General features: G+C 40.4%; 2 long non-coding RNA genes across 4 annotated transcripts; both read left to right on the top strand.

Annotated features, from left to right (window-relative positions):
* Positions 1-926: 926 nt before the first annotated feature.
* Positions 927-4,605, top strand: LOC124651976. 3 transcript variants are annotated; one of them, XR_006987535.1, is made up of 5 exons: positions 927-1,346; positions 1,484-1,577; positions 1,668-1,831; positions 1,925-2,145; positions 2,929-4,605. It is a non-coding gene; the product is annotated as an uncharacterized LOC124651976 (long non-coding RNA). The 3 variants fall into 3 exon arrangements; XR_006987533.1 differs by having other exon boundaries at positions 927-1,577; XR_006987534.1 differs by having other exon boundaries at positions 927-1,577; positions 3,530-4,605.
* A 3,051-nt stretch (positions 4,606-7,656) lies between these two features.
* On the top strand, positions 7,657-8,901 carry LOC124651977. The gene is made up of 3 exons (XR_006987536.1): positions 7,657-7,760; positions 8,472-8,535; positions 8,613-8,901. It is a non-coding gene; the product is annotated as an uncharacterized LOC124651977 (long non-coding RNA).
* The last annotated feature ends 1,347 nt before the right edge of the window (positions 8,902-10,248 follow it).

Genomic DNA, 10,248 nt, shown 5'->3' on the forward strand with positions numbered 1-10,248 from the left:
CAAGAAGATGGATGCGGCCAGTGCTCGATCCAGGAAGAGGAAATCGGCGGCGGCCGGAGCGCGCGGCCCAAAACCTAGGGCGACGGGGAGAAGGGCCACTCGCCGTCCGCCGCCCGGAGCGGGTGAAGATGGCGGAGGAGGCGTCGACCACATCAGCGCCCTCCGCGACGCCGTTCTCGGGGAAATCATCTCCCTCCTCCCCACGGAAGACGGCGCCCGCACCCAGATCCTCGCCTCCCGGTGGCGACACCTCTGGCGCTCTGCCCCCCTTAACCACCTCGGCTTCTTTTACGGTACCTTTTACCACTCTTGGGAGGAGGAGAGGTATGATTTAAGCAATGGTCAGGATTAACCGATTTAAATTAGGCCCATCAGCCCAACAAGACATTGATAATGGGAAAAAACTAAAATTAATTATATTCGGCCGGCCCAACAGTTGGACAAGTGATCAAGGCAGAGCACGCGACGCCGCGACCCCCCATAGGGGGCCTCACAGCGCTTTGGATTTTCGACCGTCAGATCGAGCTGACGTGGCGCGATCTCAGCCGTCGATTTCGTAAAGGCGCGCGGCCCTCCCACGAACCCGCGTTTTATCCACGGGTCGTGTGAAAGCCCACGCGGCCCGTTCGCTCCGCTCTCACCTGCCTCGTACGTCCTCCTCTCCCCCTCGCGCCCCTCCCATCGCCGCCGCCGCCGCCGCCAGCTCCCAATCCCGTCGCCCCCTCCTCCTCCACAATCCCCTGCAGCGCCTCCTCCTCCAATCCTCCCGCTCATCCTCCCCCAATCTTCTTCCAATGGCAGCCGGCCACCAGCCCAGGAAGCTCCTCCTCTAGGGCAGGGACGGCGAGCTCCTCTTGGGCGGGCGGCAACCGCGTGTCGTCGGACGGCGGAGATGGCTGGGGCGGGCGGTCAGAGCAGCGTCGGTCGTCCTCCTCCACAGGCTCTACTGCCGGAGGCTGCCCCGTCGGGCGAGCAACAACAGGATGCCATGAGGCGAACGATTGACGCATGTGAGAAGCCAGGACAAGATGTTGAGACGGAGGCGGGCTCACGAGCTGGTTGACCCCTGCAGACGCATCCTCGACTCCGTGGTGAGCGGCGGCTGCTGCATCTGGTTGCCGGCGCGGCTCCGGCCCCCATCCTCTACTCCGTGTTGAGCAGTGACCGATGCTTCTGGTCGCCCGGCGCTGCTCTGACCGTGTGGTTCAGCTGCTCCTCTCCCTCCTCGAGGTTGAGGTAAAAGTGGAGCCCAACTCCTCCTCTTTGATTTAATCTCTGGAACACCTCATCTCAGATTGTGCAGATCCATTTATCTACGCTTAGAAGGTGTTTGGTAAAAATCCTAGGTAAGATTAGTGTATATTTATGCTCCATCTAGCTATTTGCAATCTTGTAACTAGGGTACTGGATGTTAAGGAGAGAGATTTATACTTCTATCCCTTTTCATTAACAATAAATATGTTGTCCTTTATGTTTGACTCAGCTAGTCATGTGAAGCACAATAAATTTGAAGCAAAAAAAGTCTGCCTACAACTTATCAATGTCTTGGCCAACGAGGGCACCGAGAAGATGTCCGGGTAATTATATTTTGAAGTTTTTGTGGGCTTACTTCTCTAACATATTGATGTGCCATAATTCTTTAATTGCAATATCTTTGTGATGTGCAGTTTCGATTTGCTAGAGATTTTGCCACTTCAACTATTGTGTAAACCTTTTTGGACCTACGCGCCAAGATCTCATCTGCTACAAGGTTCACCAGGTTGGGCGTGCAACCTGGAGCCAACAGTGTGCTAGCTATTGGAGAATGTGTGGGAGGGCATGGTGGCATAAGGTTCTCTTTCGAACAAACACTCTATTTGATCGATATCAACCTCCTTTAGTTTCGATGACTCTGTATGACAGGGAAACATAATTGTCGATGCAGTGCGAGTGCTCAGTGGCGTTATCATTTGGAGGCAGATAAATTATTTGGTGGATCAGTTTGCAGCATGTACGCCTTACCAACACTGAAAGTGCCAAATGGAGCACTACAGAGAAATGGAACAAGTGTTTCTTATTGACAGTCCAAATCTTATAATGAAGACGATAATTTGAAGGGAGATGGTGCAGCTCTAATTACGGATGATTTTTGCGAAGAGGAACAAGGTGATCTGTCACTCCCTGCCTAGACTTGTTCCTCTGTATGCCAATTCTTTACTGTGATTATATTCAAGTGATCTCTGCATTATACTGAACATGTATTTTTTGTAGCGTCTGTTTAGAATTCTCATGTTGCATCTGTCTAGCTTTGATTCTTTTATAGTATATACTCTAATCTGTAGCGAGATTCTTATTGATGATATTGATGGTGAATCTCCGGTTGCAAGAGAGCATATTTGCCTTGAGGGATGCCAATATATTTCCATCTGTAGATGTAAGTGATTCGTCAAAGATGTTGTATGTGAAGCAATCACAAGTGCATCAGGGGATATATATCTTAGGCCTTATATACTTTCCCTGCAAGAGAACAAAAATTCCAATAGCCTCTTTTTCAAATGATTTCTAATGGCTGGCCAATATCATAGATCTTGGTTGGGAGCTAATATCCAAATTCTTGTGTTAGTGCAATGAGGTTAATTTCCATATACATTGTTACCGTAGTTTGCTGAAAAATTGTTTTCATAATAAGTGGTACATTAATTTCTCATTTTCTACAGATAAGTGTGTTTGTTTGTTTCCAATTTTTTTGAGAATGAGTATCAGCTTTAAGTTGCTGTTATTTCTACCATTTGACTTGGACGTGATAGATTAGTTTCTCATTTCTAAGATCCCTCTCTTCCTCCTTGAAGAATGTCCATTTTCGATATTCATGATTCCTGTTGTGAACATATTATTTCAAGTCCTAAAGAGGATGTTTCTCCATCCTTATTGTGCGATGTGGCAAGGCAGTCTGTGAGCATGGTATTGCAATGGTCAGTGGTGGCTTGCGTCGCCGTGTACTGATTAACATTCTCCAGCGCCTATTAGCTGCTTCTCTCCAGCCCTGAGTAAAATTTTATGCTACTCAAGATGATTTTTTTATCATGGCTTTATAGATATCAAAATATCATCTAGAGAAAACAATTAATGGGCTACATATGTGTTTTCTCCTGTCCATGTTCATTTCACACCCATTGAGCTATCGAACAACATGATGAAACGTGTAGTAGGGCATGCGCAAATTTATTTGGAACCAGCTAGCACCAAATATGAGCTAGATGTTACTAATAGGTTCCGAAGGAAGGTTTAACTGGATTATAGTCTGTTTTATAGGAAGTGGTGCTTACTATTTTAGTTTGGTTGTATTTATAATAGTGTGATCCCTTTATTCTGATAGAAACGTGAATTTGTTGAAAACATACTCTATTAAAAATATAGTCTCCTGGGCAAGTATATAATGACATTCTTTAGTTGTTTATATGTTCTTTTTATAATCAACTTTATTTGCATGTTCATGTCCCTGCTTTCTTTTATAAATAACTTACGCATAGCTTTCCATTTTTCTCCACAGCATAAATTGTGAAGATGCTTGAGGTACACTATCGCCATCCCTTCCTAATACCTCACTAGGTACCATTTCTTTTAGCCTACTCTTCTACGTGCACTTAGGTTTTACGTTTGTCCATTGAAGCGCTCTATACTCCCATTTGGAGTGGGCATAGCTAATGAAATATAGAACGATTTTTTATATCCATATTGTGAGGTTGCTACGAATTAAATTGAGGCTCAGCTGCTAGATAGCGTGCAAATTACCAAGTGCCTGGTATCAATGTGTTCTGTTAATAAAATGGTACTGTTGTTAGAAGCTTCTACAAGATATGTGCTTCACTTTAAGGGCATTTCTCTTTGGAATAAATTTGCATATGCAAGATAAATATGTATATTTTTAAAAAAAATATTAATCATGTGCCGTATTTAGCAGTGGTTGGTCTTAAACCAGAAAAAACTGGTATCAAATTGTTTTAGTTCTGATCTTTGTCAATTTGATGGGACTTTATAGCTATCAATTATCTATATGGTTTATTTCATTTCGTGCAGTTCCTTCTTCGCCCAATTATAGTAAATACACAATATATGTAATTCAAAAGAAATAATGTTATTTAAGTTTTACTTTTGGTGATGACTTGCCCTCCTAATCATATGCTTATGATGTTTCATTTCGTACTATGATCCTAGATTTTGGATTTCTAATAAGGATATATCATTTTGCAGCGTTGTATTCAGAGTTGGGCAGGAAGTTTGCTATATGATACTACATACAAGTTACATGTTTTGTTCTTAATTATCTTTCCTTTGTATTCATTTTTCATTGTTTGGGGATCTGGGAGCAAGTTTATCATCTGAAACTTACTTCCAGTTATAGATTCTGGTCTCATCTTACATATTTGTTAACACATTTTCAGTAAATGGGCGATCTATGGACAGGCAAGTTGCATGCTTTACATTGCGATTGAGATGATATTTTCTCTTTTATTTTTTCTAGCACTAGAAAATATAACGGTTTGGCGACTAATCATGTTCTGTAGGGCGTGCGACTGCTTGAGCTTGAAGAATCTTTCTTCCACCGGCATGGTTTTTTAACAAAGTGCTTAACTTACATTCATTCTGACTTTACATGCTTGATCTAGATGAATTTATGCCAAATGATCTACTCACTAACTCAAATTCACGGATATACATATTCCAATGCATTTTATATTCTTCCTGTGATCGCTTGCCTCATCTTGCGGATGCCTCAGTAGATGTATGTCTAGCTGGGATGAATGCTGCGAGATTTTGATGTGCCTGTGGTGATGAGCTTCTGAATGATCAGTCATTTTAATTTACAATGGAAAATTTGGTCATGTGTCGCGACTTTCCCATTTACCCGTTTTGTATTTTATTTTCTGTTTAACTTTCGTGCTTGACCTAGGAGTACTCAGAGAAAGATACTAGTGTGATGATTGATCCGGAAGCCAAGATGAACCTATAGATTGAATGACACTGTGGTCTTTCTGATTGAACATTTTTTTTTGAGGTATCCTCTAATCACTGCCACACTCTTGCTGTCAACTCACTCTGCATCCATGCCTCTCACCCTAGATAGTCCAAGTAGAGGATAAGGAGCTGAGGTTACAATGTGCAAAGCTCTTCTGGTTATGACTATTTAATGGCCAATACACTTCTTTTGATGAAATGATCAATAAGAGATGAACATACGTGATGCTCTTAAGCAGCGACGAGTTGTTTGAGGAAATGCCCATAAGGGAATAAAATGTGAGTATACATGGTAATATTATTATATTTTGTACCAGCTATGTTTATTCCAATGATTCAAGAAATGAAAGAACAATTGGAATAAAAAATATTTGTTTTATTTCTTTGAAAATACTAGAATTTTAGGAAATAACTTGCCATGTATAGGTACAATCTTACATAGACTACAATCTTTGTTTTACAAAAGGATTAAAATCCCAAATACAAACTTGAAATTAATTGGTGAGGGCGATGTTTTTTGTCTTCCTGTGAGTGGCACCCCTTTCACCGGTTATTTAATTGTAAAAGGTAAACAATGTTATATGCATTCTTATTTTCACTTAAGTTTTCATAATTAATGAAGTGATGGGTAATACTATTTTTCATTTTATGTGATAAATCACACAGCAATCATGTTCTATCTTCCAGTGGACAATATATATTGTACTGCTATGTTATATTTATTGGGACATTCGATTTTCATGCCATTTTTCAGAACCATGGGTTAACATGAACATAATATTTTATCATATTTCCAGGTTATAGACATAAGGCAATCCAGCTTAATTATTATTTTGTCATTGCCATGCTCTAGAGTACCAATATTTTGAGTAAATGAATGCTTGCTGAAGAAAATAAGAACAACACATAAATGAATATTTATTGATTTTTTTTAAATAAGTGAGTAAATGGATGTTTTCCCGAGGACAATTAATGAATGTTTTAGGATCTAACATGGCTGATAAGTTTGGCCTGCACTCTGCTTGAAGCAATCAGGCATGTCTTGGTCATGGTGTGGGTGATCGTGTTGTATGGTTGTACATCAGAAGAATTTGTTTATGATCCGAAGTTCTATTAAGAACTCGAGTGTTTTCTGGGTTACAGTGACGGGCTTTGGCTTGTGCCCTCTCTTAAATAATTTATGTTCAATATATATGATCCCTGCAGTTTCAGTATAAACAACTTTTGATGTGTTGTGGACAAGTCACGATATAGCTCTTTGGACATGGACTAAAGATTGGCAAAGGAGTGAGGTGATTGAACTTTTATCTCAGTTTTATTTTATCGTTGGTCAAGATCTTTAAGGATGTGATTATCTTTTGTTCGCATCCAGTACTTTTTCATGGTAGATGGATTGAATTTATGGTATTCTTGCTTTTAAGGTGGTGAACTGCCTATCATCAAGGCCGTAGTTCTTAGTTACAATTTGTTGTTGCTTTTAAATGTGATTGTTGTTAGTGCTGATTTAGACAGCCGTTATTGCTAGAAAATTGGGTTATCCTTCGAGGATCTTAATCCAAATAGTACAAACCGTTTACAAAATGTCAATGTACCCACGTAGTTGCAATGTAGACATTGTTAGACTCTCCTTTTGTGCATCAACTATGAGGCAGCATCATCTAGACATGTTCTTTTTCAACTTTAGTCCGACTCTCTCTTCTTCTGCATCACTTGGTTTTCCTCATAATACCACAAAATTGAAACGAAAGATAATATTTAGTGTGTAATGATTTGTTTTCTCTTTGGCAGGAGATTTACAACTTTCATATATTTTCCATGGTTGTAGGAGTGTAGCCATGTAATTACATGGTATTTGAAACTTTACTCTATTTTGCTCTTCTATTAACAGGTTGGAGTTATATGGCAGCCAGCAAGGTCATCAATATCTCTGTTACTACCATTGCCACATTCAATTTGCCAGATGTGCTTTCTTATAATGTTACCAAGCATATGCCAATTCATTTCTCTGTCCATATAGTTGTGATAATGTCAGCATAGCTGTTTGTTTCAGGCTCAACATGATATCAGCCTCTGCTTCTAGCTTTTCTTTTTCCAGGAGTCTTACTTCTCATGGATGTATCTTTTATGTTCTTAACATTCTATGGACTAAATAATATTTGTTATTCCTTTTATGGTCGTTTGGTACAAAGTGGAGCCCCGTGGATGCATTTTTTCTGTCATATGTGATATATTTCCCTACATTCTCTACATCGATTTGTATGCTTAACATAGTGATTTACCATGTGCTAAAATATCATTTATGTATGCGTGATGCACATGTTTTGTTAAGATTACCTGGTTCTCTCAGCATGCTATAAAGTGCTTTACAAAAATGTTTATTAATGCAAAAGTTGAGGCTGTGCGCCTTTCCTAATTGCGTCTCATAACAAAGAGTATGAGCTTCAGCAGTTATGGAGATTTGCAACTTAATTGCTTCCAGTAAAACCTAAGAATATACAAAATGAACATTGGCATATTTTTTACGGGATCGTGCGCCAAGGCGCACATCTAAATCTAGTACATGAGAAACGCCGCCGCCACATCGAGACCCCGTGTGTGTCGAGGGCAATCGCCGCCGCCCCCGGGTCGGCCTGATCTTGCATCGCCGGCGAGCGACGCCGACACGAACTCCGTCCTTTTCTGCGTCGCGGGCTACCGCCGCCGCCAGCAGATCCGGCTGGTCCTGCGTCGCCGGCGAGATACGCCGCCACCAATCTCGCTGCCAGGTACGTCGACCCCGAAGCATTGATAGGACAGGCACTTCCTTTCTTCCATGTTAGATGCAGATAAGACTTGTACATCACTTATCTTCTATAAATTCTTTAGAGCACAAACACGGACCTGTTGGGGTGTAGCCTGGGGGGAGCTATGTTCTGGAAATAAGCCCCGACAACATCCCTGGCCTCCCTTCATGGACGCCCAGAATGTTGCATTAAACCATTTTTCTAGTACCTGGTACTTGAAGAAAAATGTAAAACTGAGGAATGAGCATGATAACTTTCATATCTGAAAACTTTGTCCAACTATGTTAAGTCCTTAGTTTAGATATCAGTGATTGGAGGAAAACTAAAATTCACTGTGTATGGCTGGAATTTTTATAGACACTCTGCAAAATTTCAGTTTATCTAGCATTGTCTATTCGGTATTATCTCTGCTCCTGTAAAACAATAAATTGTGCATAACTGGCTAAGAAGCTCCGCCATTACTGTAGAAACCTTGGTAATCCAGCGATTACCATATGGTATTGTTGACCTCCTTTATCAAGTCTGAAAATCTGTTCATCAAATTTATCTGCTACTGAATTATTGTGTTCATACTCATTTGATGAAGTTATCAAAATTAAAGCCTTAGCCTTGTGGTATCTTGATGCCATGAATTGCACCTGAATATGATATTGTTGCTTTTGTTGATTCGGCTGAGCACCCTAATTTCAACAGCTTGACAAGCATTGCCAGCTTCAACTACAGAGCTCTGAACCCCTATGGACTTATGAAGTTACGAGTGAGCACTTCATCCCTGAACACTGGACATTCTTTGTGTGAATGTTTTTTGGCTGTTGACAAATCTTCTTGTTGCAGATGGCACAGTGTTGTTATGGGGCATCAAGCACTACAATGATTTTCTCATGACTGCTGGACCTGATGGATATGTTCAGCCTGAGCTTCTGTTCCGGAAGGACCCATCAACATTCACCTTGCAGGCAGGATGGGCCTTTACTTCAGTGGTGATAAGTGTGTCATGCCGCCTCCAGATGCATACCCATGGCTGCCAAATGCATCCCCAAAACTGTCTGTCTCATTTATCCTCCCATTGGTTCTTTTGCTAGTGCCAGTCAATTCCTACTTCTGAGAAGAAAGAAGATGCATTGCCAAGACATGAGGTGGCAATTTGGCTCATAGGAGCAAATGCTCTCATTATATAAAATAATTAAAAAATAATTTTAAAAATGTTAAAAAATTCTGATATAAATTTGTTGGTGTACATCTTGACATTCTATGTTATTGCACAAATTTTCGTGGAGAAACAATATTTTATATGGCGTGTACAAAAAAGACAAAAAAATATCCTGTACGTAGTCGTGTTATAGCATCAAAACTTGTCTTTTTTACAGGAGTCACAAATTTTTTTTTTTTTTTTTGAAAACTTGTGTACTAACATAAAATGTCTAGATGTACATATAAAAATTTAGTTTAGAATTTTTTGACACTTTAAAATGTGGATTCACATAATGGAAGCATATGCTCCTATGAGCCAAAGTGCATTTCCCGCCAAGACATATGCTTCTATGTCTTTGGTTGATGACATGGCTGGGCGCCTGGGACAAGGCGCATGCTGTAAACAAGTTATTCACTTGCTGTGTACAGTATGTACAGAGCTATTTGTACAAAGCCAATATTATTTCTGGTATACTGTACATATTATTTACTCTTTTGTTTACACATATACCAGGTGCTATCTGATTTGAGGAAAAGGTATCAACTGATAGGCTGAGAAAGAGAGCATTGTCTCCAGTGAACATTTGCACCTGTCAGACTAAAGGAGGTGTATATAGAAACCGAGCTAGTGATGGCACCACTTTTGTTCGGCCTTCAGAGGAGTCTTCGTTGCATAGATAAAAGCTGTGGGTGTGTGTTTGGCATTTATCTTTATTTGCTCTATGTTGAAGCTTTCTCGCTTAGACAAAGTTCAGTTGCAGAATGAGTGAGACGCCTGCTAATCTCAATTCCACTGTTTTCTGTTTCTGTTAGCCCCTCTGCAAGATTTATTGTAGCTTGATTTTCATAAAGAACATGCCATTTTCCAGTACTACATTATGTACCTGTTTCTAGTTCTCTTAAGATCTCTGTGCGGACACATGAAGATAAATGATTTTTCTGACTGGCATACATTTTGTTCAGAAAATACTTCTTTTTCAGAATCCCCAGTTCACTTACACATAACAACACAACCCAACATCACCAAGTTTATGAATCCCCAATGATGCTGCAATACATAATTGGATTCTCTGGATTTATCTAAATACAACAAGACTCCCTCCATGGAGCTACCAAGCTGACCACACTGTAAAAGTAAATTAGAACAATAACAATTCTGGAACCGTTGCCAACTGTACCACATATAAGAATACATCTTGATCTGACTACTAGTTTCTTGGTGACACGCAGAAGATTTGGTTACCAGTTGGGGTAGCTGGACTCCATTAAAGCATCAATT

This window comes from Lolium rigidum, chromosome 5 (assembly GCF_022539505.1).
Source record: "Lolium rigidum isolate FL_2022 chromosome 5, APGP_CSIRO_Lrig_0.1, whole genome shotgun sequence".
Lineage (NCBI taxonomy): Eukaryota > Viridiplantae > Streptophyta > Magnoliopsida > Poales > Poaceae > Lolium > Lolium rigidum.